This window comes from Phyllostomus discolor, chromosome 10 (genome assembly GCF_004126475.2).
Source record: "Phyllostomus discolor isolate MPI-MPIP mPhyDis1 chromosome 10, mPhyDis1.pri.v3, whole genome shotgun sequence".
NCBI lineage: Eukaryota > Metazoa > Chordata > Mammalia > Chiroptera > Phyllostomidae > Phyllostomus > Phyllostomus discolor.
The window spans coordinates 57,769,935-57,793,007 of NC_040912.2; the positions used below are offsets into that span (position 1 = coordinate 57,769,935).

A 23,073-nucleotide genomic window follows, 5' to 3' on the forward strand; every position below is an offset into this window, starting at 1 on the left:
TAGGTTCTTTTGGATGGGTGTTTCAAGGTTCTTAGGATATAGTCCCAGCAGTGGAATTGCTGGGTCAAAAGGCAGATCCATTTTTAGTTTTCTGAGAAAATTCCATACTGTTTTCCATAGTGGTTGTACCAGTGTGCAATCCCACCAATAGTGCACTAGGGTCCCTTTTTCTCCACAACCTCTCCAACACTTGTTGTTTGTTGCTTTGTTTATGATGGCCATTCTGATTGGTGTAAAGTGCTATCTCTTTGTGGTTTTAATTTGTATCTCTCTGATGGCTAGTGATGATGAGCCTCCTTTCATATATCTCTGGGCTCTCCATATGTCCTCCTTGGAGAAGTGTCTGTACTGGCCCTTTGCCCATTTTTCAATTGGGTTGCTTGTCTTTTTTAGAGTGGAGTCTTATAAGTTCTTTATATATTTTGGAGATTAAACCCTTGTCTGAGGTATCATTGGCAAATATGTTTTCCCATACAGTTTGTTCTCTTTTCATTTTAATAGTGTTTTCTTTAGCTGTGCAGAAGCTTTTTATTTTGATGAGGTCCCATTTGTTTATTATTTCTGTTATGTCCCTTGCTGTGGGGAACATATCAGTACAAATGTTGCTGCATGAAATTTCTGACATTTTCCTGCCAATGTTCTCTTCTAGGACTTTAATGGTGTCATGCTTTATATTTAAGTCTTTTATCCACCTTGAATTTATTTTTGTGTATGGTGTAAGTTGGTGCTCGAGTTTCATTTTTTTGCAAGTAGCTGTCCAGTTTTCCCCACACCATTTGTTGAAGAGGCTATTCTTATTCCATTTTATGTTGCTGCTCCCTTTGTCAAATATAAATTGACCATAGACTTGGGTTTATTTCTGGGCTCTCTGTTCTGTTCCACTGGTCCATGTGCCTGTATTTATGTCAGTACCAGGCTGTTTTGATTACAGTGGCCTTGTAATACAGTTTGGTATCAGGTATTGTGATCCCTCCCACTTTGTTCTTCTTTCTCAAAATGGCAGCAGCTATTGGAGGTCACTTATGGTTCCATATACATTTTTGAAGTGTTTGTTCTATGTCTGTGAAATAAACCATTGGTACTTTAATAGGTATTGCATTGAATGTGTAAATTGCTTTGAGTAGTAGGGACATTTTGATGATGTTAATTCTTCCGATCCATGAACATGGTGTATGTTTCCATTTGTTTGTGTCTTCCTTGATTTTTTTCTTTAGTGTTGTGTAGTTTTGTGCATAAAGATCTTTTACCTCCTTGGTTAGGTTTATTCCTAGGTATTTTATTTTTCTTTTTGCTATTTCAAATGGGATATTTTTCTTGCTTTCTGCTTCTGCTATTTCATTGTTGGTATACAAAAATGCCTTTGGTTTCTGGATATTGACTTTATATCCCAGTGTTTTGCAAATTCATTTATTAAGGTGAGCAGTTTTTTGGTGGAGTCTATAGGATTTTCTATGTACACTATCATGTCATCTGCAAACAATGACAGTTTTGTTTCCTCCTTTCTGATTTGGATGCCTTTTATTTCCTTTTCTTGTCTGATCACTGTGGCTAATACTTCCAATACTATATTGAATGGAAGTGGTGAAAGTGGACAGCCTTGTCTTGTTCCCGATCTTACTAGAAAAGATTTTAGTTTGTGCCCATTGAGTATGATGATGGGTGTAGGTCTCTCATATACGGCCTTCATTATGTTCAGGAATGCTACCTCTATTCCCACTTTGCTGAGTTTTTTTTTTTTTTTATCATAAATGGGTGTTGTACCTTATCAAATGCTTTTTCCACATCTATTGATATGATCATGTGATTTTTATCTTTGTTTTTGTTTATGTGATTTATTACATTTATTGACTTGCAAACATTGTGCCATCCTTTCATCCCTGGGATGAATCCCACTTGGTCATAGTGTATGATCTTCTTAATGTATTGTTGGATGCTGTCTGCCAATATTTTGTGGAGGATTTTAGCGTCTATTTCCATCAGCGATATTGACCTGAAGTTTTCTTTTTTGTTGTGTCTTTATCTGGTTTTGGGATTAGGATAATGTTGGCTTCATAAGAAGAGTTTGGGAGTTTTCCATCATTTTGGATTTTTTAGAATAGTCTGTGAAGGATAGGGGTTAGGTCTTCCTTAAATGCTTTGTAGAGTTCTCCTGTGAAACCATCCAGTCCAGGGCTTTTGTATGTCAGGAGGTTTTTTTTTTTTTTATTACTGCTTCAATTATATTTGCTATTATTGGTTTGTTTAGGCCTTCTGCTTCTTCTTTATTGAGTTTTGGAAGATTATATTTTTCTAGAAATTTGTCCATTTCACCTATATTTTCAAATTTCTTGGCAAACAGTTCTTCATAGTATTGCCTTACAATCCTTTGTATTTCTATGGTATCAGTTGTAATCTCTCCTCTTTCATTTCTTATTGTGTTTATTTAGGTCTTCCCTCTTTTTTTTGTTGATGAGCCTGCTTAAAGGCTTGTCATTTTTGTTTATCTTTTCACAGAACCAACTCCTAGATTCATTGATCCTTAGAATTGTGCTTTTAGTCTCTATGTCTTTTAATTGTGCTCTGATCTTGGTTATTTCCTTCCTTCTACTTGCTCTGGGCTGTCTTTTTTGTTGTTCCTCGAGTTCTTGTAGATGTAGGGTTAGGTTGTTTGTTTGAAATGTTTCTAACTTTTTTAGGTGTGCCTGTATTGCTATGAACTTCCCTCTCAGGACTGCCTTGGCTGTGTCCCATAAGTTTTGGGTTATTGTGAGTTCATTTTCATTTGTTTCCAGGAACTTTCTGATTTCTTCCCTAATTTCAATCTTGACCCATTCATTGTTTAATAGCATGCTATTTAATCTCCATGATTTTGAGTGTTTTGGGTTTTTTTCCTTGGGGTTGGTTTCTAGTTTCAGTCCCATGTGATCTGTGAAATTGCTTGGTATGATTTTAATTTTCTTGAATTTGTTGAGGCTTGTTTCATGTTCTATCATGTGGTCTATCTTTGAAAATGTTCCATGTGCATTTGAAAACAGTTTGTATTTAGCTTCTTTGGGATGGAGGGCTCTATAGATATCAGTTAAGTTCATTTCATCTAGGGCATTGTTCAATGCCACAATATCTTTGTTGATATTTTGTTTGGAAGATCTGTCCATTTTTGACAATGGGGTGTTAAAATCCTCCACTATAATTGTGTCCCTGTCAGTATCTTTCTTGAAGTCCCCTAGGGTAAGTCGTCTAAGTCCTTTATGTATTTGGGTGCTCCTGTGTTGGGTGTGTATATATTTACAATGTTTATGTTTTCTTGGTGGATTCCTCCCTTGGGTATTATGAAGTGACCTTCTGGGTCTCTCTTTATGGCCCTTTTTTGGAAGTCTATTTTGTCTGATATGAGTACTGCTACCCCGGCTTTTTTTCCCAGTACATTTTCTTGGAAAACTTGTTTCCAGCCCTTCACTTTCAGCCTGTGTAGGTCTTTCATTCTGAGGTGGGTCTCTTGTAGGCAGCATATGTGTGGGTCATGCTTTCTAATCCATTCAGCTATTCTATGTCTTTTGATTGGAGCATTTAATCCATTTATGTTTAAGATTATTATTGATAGGTACTTATTCATTGCCATTTATGTACCTTGGTTCCTCTCTCTCTCTCTCTTTTCCTTCCTTTCCTTAAAGCAGCCCCTTTAGCATCTCTTGCAGAGCTGGTTTGGTGGAGGTGTACTCTTTTAGATTTCTTGTGTCTGGGAAGCTTCTTATTTGACCTTCTATCTTGATTGAGAGACTTGCTGGGTAAACTAGCCTTGGTTGCAGACATCTGGTTCTCATTACTTGGAATATTTCTTGCCATTCTCTTCTGGCTTGGAGCATTTCCATTGAGAAGTCAGCTGTTAGCCTCATTGGGGCTCCCTTGTATGTTACTTCCTGTTTCTCCCTTGCTGCTTTTAAGATTCCTTCTTTGTCTTGAAATTTTTCCATTTTAATTATGATGTGTCTTGAGGTAGGCCTCTTTGGGTTCCTCCTGATTAGAACTCTCTGTGTTTCCTGGTTTTCTGTGACTTTTTCTCTCATGAAATTAGGGAAGTTTTCTATCATTACTTTTTCAAATAGGGCTTCTATCCCTTGCTCTTCCTCTCCTTCTGGCATCCCTATTATATGGATATTATTACATTTCATATTGTCTTTCATTTCTCTTAATCCCTCTTAATTCTTTCTGAGCCTCTTTTCGTTTTCTTGCTCTTTCTGGGTGTTCTTTTCTACTTTGTCCTCCAATTCTCTGATCCAATAATCTGTTTCATTGATCCTGCTTTTCATCCCTTCTACTGTGTTCTTCAGTTCAGAAATTGTATTCTTCATTTCCTCTTGGCCCTTGTTGATAGTTTGTATTTTCCTTTTCATGTTGGTATAGTTTTCAGTGAGTTCATTGTAGCTTCCCTGGAGTTTCTGGTAGCTCATTGTGAGCTCATTGAGTTTCCTGATAATCATTGCTTTGAACTGAATATCTGATAGTTGTTGAGTTGCCTCTATTTCATTTAGCATTCTTTCTGAGGATTCCTCCTTTCCCTTCATTTGGGGATTGTTTCTTTGTCTTCCCATTGTTTGTGAGACTTTTTGTTAGCCTCTGCATCTTAAACTGACCTGTTCTGACTCCCTGGGTTTATGGTGTGAACTTCTGTGGTAGAATACTTGTGAAATTCAGTGGTGCAGTCTCCTTCAGGTATCCTGGTGTTCACAGCTTCCACTAACTCTTATTTGTGATCAGTTGGAGGGGTAAGGCAAAATCGTTTAAGACAGCAAGAGAGTATTCCATGGTATTTACAGTAGCAGCCAGTAGAGAAGATATAGGAGATCCTTGGCTATGACCAGTCTTAACAGTGATCTTCCACCCAACTAACCACTATTTAGAAAGGATGGAAAGAAGATAAGACTCTTGTTAGGGAGGAAAGGATTGTTAGCTGGATCTAGAGAGCAGTGAGGTTGTGGGAGGTCAGATTTTGAGGTAAGATGAGAGTAAAGGATAGTAAATAGGTTTGGTGTGTGTGAGAATAGAGTTAACCACTACAGTAATAGAGTTTAGGAAACTGTGATGTGAGCTAAGATTTGGGAGGAGTGTTGTGAAGTATTTACAATTGTATGGAACAGTTATTATTTACACTAATATTAAAGCAACAATCATATGACAGAATCTATGTGATCTGGATAACAAGAATAGGGAGTATGGGACCTTAAATAGTGTGCTAAAGGAACAGAAATGGTATGAAGGACAGTAAATTAGCAATATACTATGTCAGAGAGAAAAGGGGAAACCTGTCAAATGAAACAATATAACCAGCTAAGCAATGAAGACTATACAGAAAGGAGTACAAAAATACTATTAAAATAAAAGATGTAGGAATAAAGAAAAAAATAATACAAATATGCCATAACTTGCAGGTTCTCTGTAATAGCAAAGTGAATTTTGTCCCACTGTCTCAGCTGTTGGGTTGCCCCCTCTTTGGGTCCAACTGTGGTCTTTTCACAGTTCCGGGTTTGTTTGTTTGTTTGTTTTCTCACTTGTGGGTATTTAAAAAAAAAGGTAAAAGAAGGGAGAAAGGAGAGATAAAATTGGAAAGAGAGGAAGAAGGAAAGACAGGAAGAAGTTATTGAAAGATAAAACAATAATAAAAATTAAAAAAAAATAAAAGATTTCTAAAAACAAACAAATAAAGAAGCAAACAAACAACCTCTTGGTTTCAAACTGGCCAAACCGCAAACCGGTTTTTCTGGTCTTGCTGGCTGAGGGGGGATTGGTATGACTTTTCTCCCTTCCCATTCTGCATTCAGCCAGTCTTGAGCCCACTCTCCCCAGAGCCGTGGATGTTGGATTCAGGTCTTCGGAAGAGTGCTCTTTCCCCTGGTGTTACTGCTGTGGACTGGGGTGCAGCTCATGCTCGCTCAGTCAGGCTGTCTTGGTGCCACAGGCTTGGGCATTCACCCTTCCTAATGGTATGGAGGTGAGCAGGGCCTTCTGTGCAAACTTCCCTACCACCTTGGGATCGCTGCCCTGCTGGTTTGGGAGGAGGCCCAGCAGCTGATGCCGCAGTACTCCCCAAACAGTTTTTCTTTTTGGGAAATTGCTCCTATTCAAGCCTGTGGCTCTGTATAGCCCAATTCTCCAGCCAGACCAGTGATTATCCAGATCAGTGCTCATCACTGCGGAACTCTCAACTCTTCTAAGCTAGTATCCACAGACTCTGGCAGAAAGTGGCCCCTCTCTGCCACTTCAAGCAACCAGGCCTCTCCCAGTGCTATTTAAACCTTGGTTGGCCAGGGAGGGAGGGCAGAGTTGACCCGGCCCTCTCCCAAGGACTCTGTGGCAGGTCCAGTGGTGGGCTCTGGGCCTGGGGCTGTAGCCACCTTGGTTCCCAAGCTGGTCCCTGGGACCTTATTGGCCTGAAGCCCTCTCCTTACTTCTGGCTTTTCAGTGTCTGCTACAATTTTTGGTCTCTTATTTCCATATGCTGGGGTACTGTTTGCTGTTTGTTCTGTTCTTCCATAGATCAGCTAGGTTTTTCTACCATGTGTAGGAGGAAGTGGAATCTATTCCCTCCTATCCCCTCACCATCTTCCTCCTCAAATTCTCTCAGTTCGTTCTTTATTTCAATGTCCCTGGTTATATTTTGATTGCTTGTTTGTTTTGTTGATTCATTTCCATTTATAGGTGAGGTCATATGGTATTTGTCTTTTACCTCCTGGCTTACTATATTTAGCATAATGCTCTCCAGTTCCATCCATGTTGTCATGAATCAAAGGAGCTCCTTTTTTTGGTGCTGTGTAGTAATCCATTGTATAAATGTACCACAGTTGTTTTTTTTATTTCCTTTTTATTGTTGTTCAAGTATAATTGTCTCCATTTTTACCCCGCCATACTCCACTGCCCCAATCATACCTGCCTCCCACCCTCGAACCTATCCCCTTAGGCTTTGTCCATGTGTCCTTTGTACATGTTTCATGATGGTCATTATCCCCTATTATCCCTCTCCTCCCTCCTCTCTGGTTACTGTCAGTTTGTTCTTTATTTCAATATCTCTGGTTGTATTTTGCTTGCTTGCTTGTTTTGTTGATTAGGTTCCACTTATAGGTGAGATTATATGGTATTTCTCTTTTAGCGCCAGGCTTATTTCATTTAGCATAATGCTTTCCACTTCCATCCATACTGCCATGAAGGGTGGGAGCTTTTTCTTTCTTTCTACTGTGTAGAATTCCATTGTGTAAATGTACCACAGTTTTTTGGTCCACTTGTTTACTAATGGGCACTTAGGTTGCTTCTAGCATTTGGCTATTGTAAATTGTGCTGCTATGAACATTGGGATGCATAGGTTCTTTTGAATTGGAGGTTCAGGCTCCTTAGGGTATAATCCTAGCAGTGGAATTGCTGGGTCAAAAGGCAGTTCCATTTTTAGTTTTCAGAGGTAATTCCATACTGTTTTCCACAGTGGCTGCACCAGTGTGCATTCCCACCAACTGTACTCTAGGGTTCCCCTTTTTCCACAATGTCTCCAATACTTGTTTTTTGATTTGTTTATGACAGCCATTTTAACTGGTGTGAAGTGGTATCTCATTGTGGTTTGAATTTGCATGTCTCTGATGGCTACTGATGCTGAGCATCCTTTAGTATTTTGGACCCTTTGTATGTCCTCTTTGGAGAAGTGTCTGTTTACATCCTTTGTCCATTTTTAATTGAATTGTTTGTCTTCTAGAGTGGAGTTGTGTGAGTCCTGTACATATTTTAGAGATCAAACCTTGTCTGAGGAATCATTTGCAAATATATTTTCCAATACAATTTGCTCCCTTTTCATTTTACTGATGTTTTGTTAAGTTGTGCACAAGCTCTTTATTTTGATGAAGGCCTACTTGTTTATGCTTTCCTTTATGTCCCTCGCTCTAGGGCACATATTACTGAAAATATTGCTGCGTGGAATACCTGAGATTTTCCTGCCTATATTCTACTCTGGGACTTTTAAGGTAGCATGACTTATATTTAAGTTTTTTATCCACCTTGAGTTTGCTTTTGTGCATGGTATAGGTTGGTGGTACAGTTACATTTTTTTGCAAGTAGTTTCCAGATCTCCCAACATCATTTATTAGATAGGCTACTTTAACTCTATTTTTTCCCTCCTGCTTCTTTTATCAAATATTAATTGTCCATAGACACTTGGGTTTATTTCTGGGCTTTCTATTCTTTTTCATTGATCTATTTGTCTATTCTTATGCCAGCACCAGATTGTTTTGATTACTTTGGCCTGATGTATAGCTTGATGTCAGATATTTTGATCTCTCCTATTTTGTTGTTCCTTATCAAGATTGTTGAGGCTATTTGGGGTCATTTATAGTTCCACATAAATTTTTGAAATATTTGGCAGAGGCTACAAGGCAGTGGTGGTGGTGACTCCCTCCTTCCTTCCCTCCTACTCTGTTCCTCCATGTGTCTGTCCATTAAGCCTTGTCCCACCCACAGCATGGCCGGTGTCAGCTTCAGCTGTCACTTCCTGGAGCTGCTGGCAGCATATGAAGAAGTGATTTAGGAGGGAAGCACGGCCTACTGGGCTCTGTACACATATGATGATGGCTCAGATGACCTCAAGCTTGCAAGAAGAGGAGATCAGGGCTTGCAGGAGCTCTCAGGACACTTTGAGAACCAGAAGGTGATGTACGGCTTCTGCAGCATCAAGGACTCTCTGCTCTGCCAGGAAGACTGCTCTGCCAAAATATATGCTCATCAACTGAGTCCATGAAGATGTGTCTGATACCCACAGATGTGCTTGTGCCAGCCATGTGGCTACAGTGACTGAATTCTCCCAGGGTATGGATATGATTGTGAATGCCAGCACCATGGAAGACATCGATGAGGGTGCCATTTGGGCAGCTCTTTTCCACTGGTGAGGCTCTCCAGACCTGTGCTGCACTGACTGTGGCTGCATGAGGATGAGACTGCTGAGCTGGTGGGCACCACCTATCAGAAAACTGATGTGGCTGTGAAGATGAAGTGGATTAACCATGAGCAGTTCTAGGAGCAGGCTAAGAAGGTGGAAGAGCTGAGGAAGGAGAAGGAGTGGAAGAAAGTCCTGGATGAGAGCCTCAGGTTTGAGCAAGAGAGGATGGAGCAAGAGTTGCAGGAACAGGAGGAGTGGGAATGGCGCTACAGAGAGAGGAAACAGCAGATCAAGGAGCATAGGAGGAAACAGAAGGCTTTAGAAGCTGAGGAGGCCAAGAGTTGGTTGAAGGAGTAGCTTATCTCTGGTGACCAGCAACATGAGGAGATAAAGACCCAAATGAAGAAGTCAGAATCAGATGTGGAGGAGGCAGTGGCCATTATTGCCCAGCAGCCTGAAAACCTACAGGAGTTCTTCAAGCAGCAGGAATGAGTCACATCAGCCTCTGTGGGCATCTGTGATGTGCCCTTGCCCTTTGGCCACTGACCACCTGGAAGCTACCAGAGGACTGTGCCCACCCCTATACCCACCTGGAATCCATCTGACTCCAGCACAGCCTCCACCCCTGTCTCTGAGCAGATCAAATGAGTGCTGGATGAGGTCATGTCCTCACAGTCTCCAGCACTGCCACCCCTACAAACCCAAGAGACACAGGAGCCTGGCCCCCACCTGGATAGTAAAGGGACCAACAAGGAAGCCAGAGCTGCAGCCCCTCAGGCCTGGACTGACCCTGTGAAGGAGCCCCCTCAGGCACTGGAGCCTTCCCATGGTCAAGGCAGCCCCATAGAGGACTTCATGTGCATGGTGGCTCTTGAGCAGGCCATCCTGGCTGCCCCTCTAGAGCTTGCCATAGCTGACCCCAATGCAGCCGACACCTTGTAAACTGCTGCTGTTGAAACCAACATTGTTGCTGCTGACACTGCTGTTGCCAATACCACCACCCCTGCCACCGCTAGCCTCATCAACCTATGGCCTGGCCATGGGGATGGCACCTCCGCACCCCAGGCTGAGCTCAGGTCTCCCATAGCACTGTCAGGTGCTGTGGTCACTCTGGAGGAGATACCCCTATTGGATGAGGGGGCTCAGGAACCAGTGCCCCCAACAGGCAAAGTCTGTGCCAACCTCCTCAATTTTGATAAGCTGCCCGAGCCACCAGCCACCTTCTGTGACCTAGAGGCAGAAGTAAAAGGGTAGCCCCTGGGAGCCCCCCAGGCCCCAACTCTGCCTTCCAGGCCTGAACTCTGCCCTCCACTCTGGAGGAGCTGGATCCAAAGCCTGAGCTGGAAGCTGGAGCTAGAGCCTGAGCTCCACCTGCTGACCAATGGTGAGACCACCCAGAAGTAAGGGACTGAGGCCAGTGAGGGGTACTTTGGCTAATCACAGGAGGAGGATATACTCAATCAGAAGATCTGTGTGCAAAGTCTCTGCCTTCTGTGTTCCACAAATCGACATCACCTCCTCCAGAAATCAACATCACCTGCTGGGATGCAGACCCAGTCCTGGAAGAGGAGGAGAGTTTTGAGGGCGGAGATTAGCAATGTCACCCACCCTCAGGCTGCCCTTACCAAGTCCACCCACCTGCTCCAGCCTCTAGCCTAATGGCCTGTAGTGCCTGCACTCGAAGCAGCTCCGCTTGGCACCCACACTGGATTTCGTCTCTGGCCGGGAAATTGGCCACTTTCCCACCCATAGGGCCCGACTTTTACAGCTTTTCTTTGTTTTTTGTTTGTTTGTTTTTAAGTTGATAGGAGACTTGTACAGTTGACTGGTTTTCCTCCTCTTGGCAGTTGAGACGCTGTTGCAAATTCCACCTCTGCCCTGTCCAGATTGTAGTGCCTAGTCCCGCCTGCTCACTCAGCTGGTGGGGGTGGAGGCCTCACCCTGCTTGGGGCCTGGCAAGGGGGAAGTTCTGGTGAGAAAATGCTCCCCACCTCTTTTCCTAGATTTATATTTTTTTGAAAAGAAGCACTTTGTATTTTCTGTCCAGAGCTTCAGATATTTGCATGAATTTGAAGACATGGCAATAAATGGCTTGCAGGGGTGGGGGGTGGGATATTTTGAAATGTTTGTTCTATATTTGTGAAATATCTTATTGGTATTTTAACAGGGATTGTACTGAATCTATGAATTGTCTTGGGTAATATGGACATTTTGATGATGTTAATTCTTCCAATCCATGAGCATGGTGTATACTTCCATTTGTGTCTTTCTTACTTCCCTTCTTCAGTGTTGCATAGTTTTCTGAGTACAGGTCTTTTACCTTCTTGGTTAGGTTTATTTCTACAGACTTTATTTTTCTTGTTGCTGTAGCGTATAGTATTTTTTCATCAATTCTGTTTCTGATTTTTCATTTTTGGTGTACAAATTTGCCTTTAGTTTCTGAATATTGACTTTGTATCCTGCTGTTTTACCAAATTTGCTTATTAGGTTGAGTAGTTTTTTGGTGTATTCCTTAAGGTTTTCTCTGTATAGTGTAATGCCATCTGCAAATAGTGATAGTTTTGCTTCCTCCTTTCCAATTTGGATGCCTTTCATTTCATTTTCCTGTCTGATTGCTGTGGCTAGGACTTCCAATAGTATGTTGAATAGAAAGGGTAAAAGAAAACAACTTTATCTTGTTCCTCATCTTAGTGGGAAAGCTTTTATTTTTTGCCCATTGAGCATGATGTTGGCTATAGGTCTCTCATATATGTCCTTTATTATATTGAGCAATGGTCCCTCTATTCCCACTTTACTGAATGTTTTTTATCATAAATGGATGTTCTTTCTTATCAAATGGTTTCTCTGCATCTATTGATACAATCATGTGATTTTCATCTTTCCTTTTCTTTATGTGATGTATTACGTTTTTTTTTTTTTTTTTTAATTTTTTATTTGTGAATATTGGACCATCCTCTCACCCTTGGGATGAATCCCACTTGATCATGGTGTATGATCTTGTTAATGTATTATTGTGTGTTGTTTACCAATATTTTGTTGAGGATTTTAGCATCTATGTTCATCAGTGATATTGGCTTGTAGTTTTCTTTCCTTGTTATGTCTTTATGTGGTTATGGGATTATGAGGGGGTTGGCCTCATAAAAAGACTTTAGGAGTCTTCGGTCTTCTTGAGTTTTTTGGTCTGAATAGTCTGAAAAAGATATAGATTAGCTCTTTCTTATGTATTATAAAATTCTCCTGTGAAATCATCTGGTCCAGTATTTCATGTATCAGAAGATTGTTGATTACTACTTCGATTTCACAGCTATTATTTGTCTGTTCAGGCTTTCTGCTTCTTCTTAATTCAGATTTTGAATGTTATAATCTAGAAATTTGTCCATTTCACCCAAGATTTCACATTTCTTGACATATAATTGTTCATGGTAATTTTCTATATCCTTTGTATTTCTATGGTATCATTTGTAGTCTTTCCTCTTTCATTTCTTATTTCATTTATTTATTTTATTTATTTACTCCTATGCTTTTTTTTCTTGATAAGTCTGGTTAAAGGCTTGTAAATTTGTTTATGAGCTCCTGTATTTATTGATCCTTTGAATTGTTCTTTTAGTCACTACGTCATTTAATTCAGCTCTGATCTTGGTTATTTCCTTCCTTCCACTCACTCTTGGCTTTGTTGTCATTCCTCCACTTTTTGTATATGTAGAGTTAGGTGGTTTATTTGAAATTTTTCTTTCTTTTTTAGGTTGGTCTGTATCACCATGAACTTCCCTCTCAGGACTGCCTTTGCTTGTCCCATAAGTTTTGGACTGTTGTGTATTCATTTGTTTCCAGAAAGTTTTTGATTTCTTCCTTGATCTTATTTTAACCCAATTCATTGTTCAATAGCATGCTATTCAATCTACATGAATTTGAGTGTTTTTGAGTTTTTTCCTTAAGATTGTTTTCTAGTTTCAGGACTTTGTTGTGATTCCACAACAAATATCACTTGATATGATTCCATTTTCTTGAATTTTTTGAGGCCTGTTTTGTATCTTATCATGTGGTCTATTTATGAAAATGCTCCATGTGCATTTGAATAGAATGTGTATTTTGCTTCTTTGGGTGAAATCTGTATCTATCACTTAAGTCCATTTGATCTAGGCCATTGTTCAGTGCCGCAATATCCTTCTTGATATTTTATTTGAAATATATATCCATTTTGACATGGGGTGTTAATATCCCTTGGTAGAAATTTGTAGTCTATATCTTCCTCATAGTCCTCCAAGATTTTCATTATATATTTGGGTGCTCCTATGTTGGGTTCATATATGTTTATAATGTTTATGTTTTCTTGATGGATTCTTCCCTTGAGTATTATGAAGTGACCTTCTGGGTCTCTTTTTATGGCCCTTGTTTTGAAGTCTATTTTGTCTGATATACTTATTGCTGTTGCAGCTTGTTTTTCCTGTTTGTTTTCTTGGGATATTTTTTCCAACACTTTTCTTCCAGTGTGTGTAGGTCTTTTGTTTGGAGGTGGGTCTCTTCTAGACAGCATATGTGTGGGTCATGATTTCTTATCCATCCAGCTACTCTGTGTTTTGATTGGAACATTTAATCCATTTACATTTAAGATTGTTATTTATAGGTACTTATTCAATGTCATTTTACCCCCTTTGTATTTATGTCCCTCATTCTCTCACTCTTTTTCTTCCTTTTCTAAAAGCAGTCCCTTTAGTTTCCCTTGCAGTGTGGATTTGGTGCATGTACATTCTTTCACCCTTCTCTTTTCTGGGCAACTCTGTATTTCACCTTCTATTTTAAAGGAAGGGCTTCTTGGGTAGAATAGTCTTGGTAGTAGGCCTTTGCTTTTCTTACTTGGAATATTTCTGGCTTATAATGTTTCTGTTGAAAGATCTTTTGGGAGTCTCTCAGAGCTCCCTTGTATGTTACTTTCTCTTTTTCTCTTTCTGCTTTTAAGATTTTCTCCTTGTCATTTTATTTTTCCATGTTTATTATGTTGCATTCTGGAGTGGATCTCTTTGGATTCATCTTCATTGGGACACTCTGAGATTCCTGAACTTGAATGGTTTTTCCCCTCTCCAGATTAGGGAAATTTTCTGTCATTATTTTTTCAAAAGGTTTTCTATACCATGATTTTTATCTTCTCCTTCCTGTACTCCTATGATTTGAATGTTGTAGTGTTTCATGTTGTCCTGAAGTTCCCTTAAGTTATCTTCATATTTTTTGAGTCATTTTTGTGTAGCTGCTTTACCTGGGTATGTCTTTCTATGTTGTTTTCCAGCTCACCAATTTGGTCCTATGCTTCATTCAGCCTGTTTATAATCCTTGAGGTGTATTTTTTTTTTTTTTTTGTAGAGTCATAGCTGTTCCCTTCTTCTTCTTAAAGCTTCTTTTTTGAAAAATATGTTTTATTGATTATACTATTACAGTTGTCCCATTTCCCCCCTCACTCCCTTGCACCCTGCACACCTTCTCTCACCCACATTCCCCACCTTTAGCTCATGTCCATGTGTCATAAGTTCTTTAGCTTCTACATTTCCCATACTATTCTTGCTCTCCCCCTGTCGATTTCCTACCTACCATCTATGCTACTTATTCTCTGTACCTTTTCCCCCTCTCTCCTCCTCCCACTCCCCTGTTGCTAGCCCTCCATGTGATCTCCATTTCTGTGGTTCTGTTCCTGTTCCAGTTGTTTGCTTAGTTTGTTTTTGTTTTAGGTGTGGTTGTTAATAACTGTGAGTTTGCTATCATTTGACTATACATGTTTTTTTCTTATCTTCTTTTTCTTAGATAAGTCCCTTTAACATTTCATATAACAAGGGCTTTGTGGTGATGAACTCCTTTAACTTGACCTTATCTGAGAAGTACTTTAACTGCCCTTCCATTCTAAATGAAATAGAGCAATCTTGGATGTAGGTCCTTGCCTTTCATGACTGGAATATTTCTTTCCAGCCCCTTCTTGCCTGCAAGGTCTCTTTTGAGAAATCAGCTGACAGCCTGATGGGCACTCCTTTGTAATAACTGTCTCCTTATCTCTTGCTGCTTCTAGGATTCTCTCCTTCATTTTTACCTTGGCTAATGTAATTATGATGTGCCTTGGTGTGTTCCTCCTTGGGTCCAACTTCTTTGGGACTCTCCGAGCTTCCTGGACTTCCTGGGAGTCTATTTCCTTTGCCAGACTGGGGAAGTTCTCCTTTATTATTTGTTCAAATAACTTTTCCGCTTGTTGCTCTTCTTCTTCCCCTTCTGGTACCCCTATAATTCAGATGTTGGGGTGTTTAAAGATGTCCTGGAGGTCCCTAAGCCTCTCCTTGTTTTTTTTTGAATACTTGTTTCTTCATTCTTGTCTGTTTTGTTGTTGCTTTCTTCCTTCTGGTCTACTCCATTGATCTGAGTTCCAGTTTCCTTCCTATCACTATTGGTTCCCTGTGCATTTTCCTTTATTTCACTTAGTGTAGCCTTCATTTTATCATCTGGCTTGCAACCAAATTTAACCAGTTCTGTGAGCATCCTGATCACCAGTGCTTTGAACTGTGCATCTAATAGGTTGGCTATCTTTTCATTGCTTAGTTGTATTTTTTCTGGAGCTTTGATCTGTTCTTTTGTTTGGGCCATTTTTTTCTGTCTTGACGTTCCTGTTACATAGTTAGGGATGGAACCTTAGCTGTTCACCATGGCAGGGCAACACATTTGCTGGGTTGTGACACTGTACATGGGGAGCAGTCTGAGTGGGAACAATGGCGCTTGCTCTGCTTTCTGCCAGGTATCGGTCACTTTCCCTACTTTCAGCAAGCAAATTGGTCTCTTCTGGTGCTGATTCCCATGTGTACATCCTGGGACCCTGTGGGTCTCTTCAGTGAACTCTCCTATGAGGCCAGGAGTTTCTCCCACTGCCACCTCACCCCCCACAGGTGTTTTCAATCAGTGTTTTGAGGCTCCCTGCTCTGCCCCACGCTGTGTCCCTGGGTTGTGCGGTCTGTTTTCACTCCCCAGTTTTGCCTGGGTTATCTGGTCGAAAATGTGGGACCTCCTGGTCCACCAGCAGCCTTGTGCACTATGCCCCTCCACAATCTGCCGCCTCATTGCTGGGTCTGCTCTGACACAAGCCCTCACTGTCTCAGCTCCCCGACTGTCTCTCCTACTGGTCTGGATGAATTTGTCTACTTTAACTCCTTGGTTGTTAGACTTCCATACAGTTCAATTTTCTGTCAGTACTTTTTTTTTTTAATTGTTGTTGTCCTTATTTTGGTTGTGGGAGGAGGCACAGTGTGTCTATCTATGCCTCCATCTTAGCCAGAAGTCTTGGAAATAACTTTTCTAATGAAACAAAAAGAAGTATTCCTCTTAGAAGCTAGAAAACTGTATATAAATTTTTGTTCATTTTAGGACTTAGTATTTGGAGAACACTAATGGTCAGTACTTTTGATTTGAGTTACCCGAGACTGCATTTTCAAAATGTTTATAATAGATATTTGGTGGTTTTATCTTGTTATCAGTTTTAAAACATAGCTGGATTTGAATCCAGCTATGTTTAATAGACTTATAGATTACTGAAGATGAAGATAGTATACTGAGTTTTTAAAAAACTCTCTTATACTTGTTATTCACATTTTAAAATGTTGAATTCTAAAATTAATTTTCTAAATATAAACTTAATGTATACTAATCACTTGGCTTTTTAATATGATTCATTATATTATGTAGATTTAAGAAATTAACTTCAATTACAAGTAAACAATTGAGTTATCAGAAAGCCAGTTTATGAAACATTTTATATTTGAGTGTTCTGTAAGTTTTGAGATTTAAAATTTGATAATAAACTACATTTGGTTGTTGTAGCCTATCAGTATCCCCTTTTCTTCCTAATGAGCATAGAATATTTAGTATATTCTATTTGGTACCAATCTTCCCCATCCTAATTGTCCCTCATACTGATTTATTTTATTGTCTGATCTCTGGACATTAAATTATCAGTTTCACAAAGTCAGTTCTTGTACTGCTAATTGAATACCATGTTGACATTATATTTTATTTTTGTATTGTGGCTTGTTTTTGGTTTTTAACTATACCCATAATAAAGTTATTGTATTTTCTACTGGTATTGATTTTTTTAAAAGATTTTATTTATTTATTTATTTATTTATTTATTTTTTAGAGAGGGAAGGGAGGGAGGGGGAGAGAGAGAGAGAGAGAGAAACATCAATGTGCGGTTGCTGGGAGTTATGGCCTGCAACCCAGGAATGTACCCTGGCTGGGAATCGAACCTGGGACACTTTGGTTCCCAGCCCGCGCTCAATTCACTGAGCTACACCAGCCAGGGCTGGTATTGATTTTTTTAATTGTATTTCCTCTGGGTCCTGGTCATAGGAACAAACTAGAGGACATAATAAAACTAATTAATTCTTGTAGAATGTAGAAATCATCAACATTTCACAGCACACTGACACTTTTCACAATAAATTGCCACCAACGGGACTGGCTTAGTTGAGTAGAGTTTGAAATACTGCCTTATATTTCCATCAAACACAGTATTCAATTTTTTAAGATATCTGATTATGTAAGTGTATTAACATAATATACTGGGTTTAAATACAATTTATAAGTTATAAAATGTTCAACTAATCTATTCTGCCTTCACTAAGAATTTATTGGAATGTTTTAAAAAACTTGGGCTTTTTAAGAAGTCCCATATTAGATTTATTAAAAAACAGCATCAAGCATACCAGAGTAGCTGGAACAGTTATTTACATAATGTAAAGTGTATACAAATTACTAGGTTAAAATTGATAAGCTGAGAAAGCTGAACAAATTAATAAAAAGTGAATTTATCATTTGCTAAGTGATTTGACATTTACTTAAAACAACAAATCTTGCTAAATCAGCTCCTAACATACAAAGTACTCAGTTTCATGTATTGAAATGTGTGTCAATTAAAATTTTAAATGTTTCAAAACTTCTCATATAAGCACTGTGATTAGCACCCTGGGAGATACAAAAATTAAATAATAATATATAATATAATAATAGTGATAATAATAAACTGGCCATTATTAAAAAAGGAAGTGTGCTGAAATTGAGAGGTTATATTTAATAGACATCTTCAGTATCCCAAGCATATAATAAACAAAATATCTTTTTTTAATTGTCATTCAGTTACAGTTGTCCTGCCATTTACCCCATTGCTCATCCCTCCCTGTTCCTTTGCCCACACTCCCACAGTCAGTCTCCCCCCATATATTCATGCCTATAAGTCCTCTGTTCATGTGTCTGCTTTAATATTCATTCTCCTTCTTTTTTTGCCATTATCCATTTCACCCTTCCCTTCTGGTTACTGTCAGTTTGTTCTTTACTTCTAAGCCTCTGGTTCTATTTTGTTCTTTTGTTTGTTTTGTTCACTAGGTTCCACTTATAGGTGAGATCATATGGTATTTGTCTTTCACCTCCTGGCCTATTTGTCTTAGCACAATGCTCTCTGGTTCCATCCATGCTGTTGCGAATGGTAAGAGTGCCATCTCTGTTATCTGCTGCATAGTATTCCATTGTACAAATTTACCAGAGTTTTTTTTATCCACTCATTTACTGATGGGTACTTAGGCTGTGTACAAAAATGCCTTTGATTTCTGAATATTGAGTTTGTATCCTACTGTTTTGCCAGATTCACATATTAGGTGGAATAGATTTTTGGTGGAAACTATAGGTTTTTCTATGTACACTATCGTGTCATCTACAAACAATGACTGTTTTACTTCCTTCTTTTCAATTTGGATGTCTTTTATTTCTTTTTCTTGACTGATCACTGCAGCTAGGACTTCCAATACTTTGTTGAATGGAAGTGGTGAATGCAGTAATCCTGGCCTTGTTCCTGGTGATAGTGGGAAATCTTTTAGTTTTGCCCATTGCATATGATGTTGGCCATAGGTTTCTCATATGGCCAACATCATGAGGCCATATGACATTGAGCCTTTATTACATTGAGGTGTGCTCTCTCTACTCCCACTTTATTACATTGAGGTGTGCTCTCTCTACTCCCACTTTACTGAGTGTTTTTTATCATAAATGGGTACTGTACTTTATCAAATGCTTTTTCCACATCTATTGATATGATCATGTGATTTTTGTCTTTCCTTTTGTTTATTGATTTGTGAATATTGTACCATCCTTGCATCCCTGAGATGAATCCCACTTGATCATGGTGTATGATCTTTTTAATGTATTCCTGGATGTGATTTGCCAATATTTGTTGAGGAATTTAGCATCTTTGTTCATCAGTCATATTGGCCTGTAGTTTTTCTTCTTTGCTGTATCTTTGTCTGGTTTTGGGAATAGGATGATGCTAGCTTCATAAAAAGTGTTTGGGAGTCTTCCCCCTTCTTGGATTTTTTGGAATGGTCTGATAAGGATAGGGTTTAGTCTTCCTTAAATGTTTTGTAAAATTCTCTTGTGAAATCATTCAGTCCAGGAATTTGGTGTGCTGGGAGTTGTTTTATTGCTGCTTTGATCTCACCAGCTGGTATTGGTCTGTTCTGGCTTTCTCCTTCTTCTTCACTCAGTTGTTGATCTTTAACTCTATCAGGATTTGCTTTATACATTTAGGTGCTTCTATGTTGGGTGCATAGATGTTTATAAGGTTTATATTATTGGATTGACCCTCTTATTATGTAACATCTTTGTTTATCTCTCATTATAGCTTTTGTTTTGTAGTCTATTTTTCCAGTATATATACTCATACCCCAATTTTTTTCATTTTTATTTGCATGATACATTATTTTCTTTCCTTTTACCTTCAGTGTTAGTGTGTGTTTTGTTCTGAGGTGGGTCTACTGTAAACAGCATATATATAGATTTGTTTTCTTATCCATTCAGCTACTCTATATCTTCTTATTGGAACACTTAATTCATTTACATTTACAGTGATTATGGATACGTATGTATTTTGCCATTTTATTTTTATAACTATGTTTTTTTCCCTCTCTCTTTTGTGTCTTCTTATATAAGACTCTTTAAATTTTTTTGTAATACTGGTTTGGTGATAAGGAAGTTCTTTAGATTTTTCTTCTTTAGAAACCTTGTTATTTAACATTTAATTTTAAATGATAAACTTTCTGGTGGATTAGTCTTAGTTGTAGGTCCTTGCTTTTCATAACTTTAAATATTTCATGCCAATTGCTTTTGACCTGAAATATTGTTGTTGAATAATCTGCTGACAGTCTTATGTGAGCATCCTTGTAGATGATGAACTGTCTCTTGTGGTTAAGATTACTTTTGTATTTAACCTTTGTCATTGTAATTATGATGTGCCTTGGTGTGGGCCTCTTTGTGTTCATCTTGTTTGAAACTTTCTGAGATTCCTGTATATGCATGTCCTTTTCTTTCACCAGGTTTGGGACATTTTTAGCCATTATTTTTTCAAATTGGTTTTTGATTCCTTATTCTCTCGCTTCTTCTGATAGCCTTATGATGCAGATGCTGTTATGTTTCATATTGTCCCAGAGTCCCTTAGACTATCCTTATTTTTTTTAAAAAAACTATTTTCTTTTTTTGCTGCATTGATTGGATGTTTTCTTTTACCTTGTCTTCCAAATTCCTGATTTGGCTCTCTTCTTCACCTGGCATATTCTTGATTCCTTCTAGTGTATTCTTCATGACTGATATTATGTATTTCATTTATGATTAATTCTTTCTAATGTTTTCATTTACTTTTTTGTGCTGGTCAAGTTCTCACTAAGTTTGTTGAGCATCCTGATAACCATTGTTTTAAACTCTCTTTCTGTTAGGCTCTTTGTCTCTATTTCATTTATGTCCTTTTCTGGGAATTTATCCTGTTCTTTTATTTGGGGAATGCTTCTTTGTCTTTTTTTGGTTGCCTCTCTTTATTTATTTCTGTCTATTAGGTAAGTGTACTATGCCTTCATATGGTGGCCTTGTGTAGTAGGTGTCTTGTGGGACTCAGAGGCAAATTCCTCCTGGTTGCCTGAGCTATGTGATTCAAGAATATCCTTGCTCAATTACATGAGTGCTCTTGATTTCTGTTGTTTCATCCTTAATGGGGTTGCCCCTCCAGCTGGTTATGAGAATCAACCCCCAACACAGTGTATGAACTGCTTTGTGAGGACTGAATTTGTTCCAACATGGTCTGTCATATGCTAAGATTTCTTTGTGTGTGCCTCTTGTGAAGCTTACTGGGTTGTACTCTGATGTGGCTGTGTTGGTTCTGGAGCCCCCTGGGAGGAGATCCAGTGCTGATTGATGTCAGTTGCTACTAATGATGGACCCTTGGATACCTTATTGGAGCTACAAGATGATGAACAGAGGCAGTTTGTTGCTGCCTCTGGTGGGCCTAGTTGTGCATGGGAGGTGCCTAGCTGCACACCAAGGTCAATTTCCTCTAGCACTGAGTCTGGCAGCAGGTCTGGCCAAGGCTGTACTATGTTTATCCTCACCTGTTAGCTGTCTGTTAGGCTTAGTTACTGGAAGTACTGAGGTGCTTAAAGGAGGTTCTTAGAGAGTCACCAAGTAAGGGAAACTGTTGTTCACTAGATTGATACAGATTCAAACTCAGCACCAGTGCTGTGTTTGTGGTCACTCAGCAATAGTCTCAGTGTATGCCAAGGTCAGCTGCCACCAGCTGTGTGCCTGTGGACCTTTGTGGTTGGGCCATGTTTCAGTGATTCATCAGGGTGAGGGCAGCAGGGTTCATCAGGTCCTCACAGAACATTTGGCCATGTGAAGTGAGGCTTCTGAATATGAATGGTGATGTTGTCTGGTGTGATTTGTTCAGGTGTGTGGTGGATGGGGGTAGAAAATGGACTCACCCAATAGCCACACAACTCAGTTTTTTCCCAGACACTGCCAGGGCCTGATGGAGAGTCATCTGCCTGGGAGTTGGGGGTGGGACAACTGGGGATTGTAGGTGACAGAGACCAGGCTGACTTCTGCCTGCTGACAATATTGTGGAGCAGAAGCTCAACAGAGTGGAGCCACCAGAAGTCATGAGGGTAGAGCTAATGTTTCTCCCCTGATGGGGCTAGTGGCCTAGTGGATCTCTTGTTGGGTTTTGGGAAGCCCACTACTCTGGCCATTGGGGACAAGCCAGTGAACATCAGGGCTACTATGGATTTGTGAGGTGGGGCTGTTCTAGGTGGCATGTGTCTGAGCTCCTCTGGCTCACACTGGGTAAGTAAAGGAAATGATCTCTGTCCCAGAGCCACACAACTGTGTCTGTGATTCTCCCTTAGATTGTCCTCAAGATCCCTTCAAGAACATCTGTACCAAAGGCTTGGGCAACAGACTTCTCTATAAGGCATGAGTCAGGCAATAGTGGGGTGGGGAGAGTAGTGGTTGTGCAGTCTCCCTAGGCAGGTCCAAATTAGAGGGGAGGTTGCCCCAGAAAAGATGCCATCTGTGATCAGTGTGGAAGAGGGATCCAGTACAGGGACCCCAGTGGCTGTCTCTTTAGCTTTCTTTCCTTTTGGAGGAAGACAGCCCAGTCTGTCCTTACAAGACCAGTTTGCTCCAAGCCACTTTTCTTCTGCTGGATCTCAGGCTGAGTGGCTGTGAAGGAGGTTTTATGCATTGATTCTTTAATGGACACCTGTGTTTCTAGGAGACTCCCATGTCTCCTGGTGGACAGAATCTCCAGATTTTTGAAGCCAGGTCTTATGTGGGCACCTCTTTAATCTTTGTTGGTGTGGACTGGGGAGACTGGCATGGGGTTCAGAACCCATGTTCCTTAGGGGGTACCATTGCTGCTGATATATCTGATTCTCAGACATTGCATGTGGGCACAGGGCCAACTCTTTTTACATTTCCCTTCCTACTAGTCTCTGTTTGGCTTCTGTAAATCCTTGGTTGTAAGACTTCTGTTCAGCCAGTCTTCAGTTAGTTATTTAGGTTGATTTTTCTATAATTTAGTTTTAATTGTAGTTTGGGGTGGGGACTATATGAGTTTAACTTCTACCTAACTTCTTCTGACCTCTCAGGTTATTCATTCTTACAAACATTCATAGAGCCTAGAGCATGTGCCATGCACTGGGGATACAACATAACAAAGACGACATTCCTTTCCTTACCAGAGTAGTGAGAAAAGGACCCAGCAATACCCAGCCACTAGTTGTGTCTTGGTGAGCTATTGTACCTACAGGCATGTGTGGTAGGTACAGTCTTGGGGTAACAGGACATGAGGGCTGTGG

The 23,073-nt window shown here is 39.7% G+C and overlaps 1 pseudogene; it reads left to right on the forward strand.

The window, feature by feature from the left end:
- Window positions 1-8,445: 8,445 nt before the first annotated feature.
- LOC114507569 lies at window positions 8,446-10,479 on the forward strand (annotated as a pseudogene).
- Window positions 10,480-23,073: the final 12,594 nt, after the last annotated feature.